Source organism: Echinops telfairi, unplaced genomic scaffold, assembly GCF_000313985.2.
Source record: "Echinops telfairi isolate 266 unplaced genomic scaffold, ASM31398v2 ScPeMD7_7458;HRSCAF=8496, whole genome shotgun sequence".
Taxonomy (NCBI): Eukaryota; Metazoa; Chordata; class Mammalia; order Afrosoricida; family Tenrecidae; genus Echinops; species Echinops telfairi.
The window spans coordinates 11,148,366-11,149,115 of record NW_022111358.1 but is presented as its reverse complement, the minus strand read 5'-3'; positions in this window follow the sequence as shown (position 1 = coordinate 11,149,115).

Below are 750 nucleotides of genomic sequence, written 5' to 3'. Positions count from 1 at the left end.
ATGACTTTAATATAATGCTTATATATCTCAACCGTACAATTGTGCATTACTGAACCCAGAAGTAGTATTAATGAACTCGTAGGAGTACCAGCAGGTGGGGGCTGGCTCCTCACCCTCCGTCCGCGCAATTTTATTTAATACTACACTTAGTCCTAATTTTGTACACCTCTAAAAAGTCAAGCCTTAATCTAGATACCTCTTCTGGTTTTGCCTATTACAAAATGTGGGAGAGGAAGACAGGCTTACAATGTTGGGTCTATGTTCTTTATACTCACAGACTTGAGATTCAGCCGACCTGGGATTCCAGACTGATTTTGAGCAACGTATGGCCCATGTGGCCCCTGACAAACCATTTAAACTCTGTGGCATCATTCCCTTCCTTGGGAACAGGGAAATAATCATATCTACCTCATCTGGATGCTAAGAAGTATAGACATTTATGGATTACAAATTATTGCTTACAAACATCACATTTGCTTTTCATATCAAACAATAGTTGTCAAATACGAGGCCTTCAAGAAATAATTAAATAAAGCATGGAGTTGTTAGATGCCATCAAGTTGGTTCCGACCCACAGTGACCTAACTAGCGCACAGCAGAATGAAGCAGTGCCACCACAGTCCTGCCCCATCCCTACGACTGTTCCTACGCCTGAGCCCATTGTTGCAGTCACGGTGTCAGTCCTTCTCCTGGAAGGTCTTCCTCTTTTTCGCTGCCCCTGTGCTCTACCCAACATGATGTCCTTCTCCA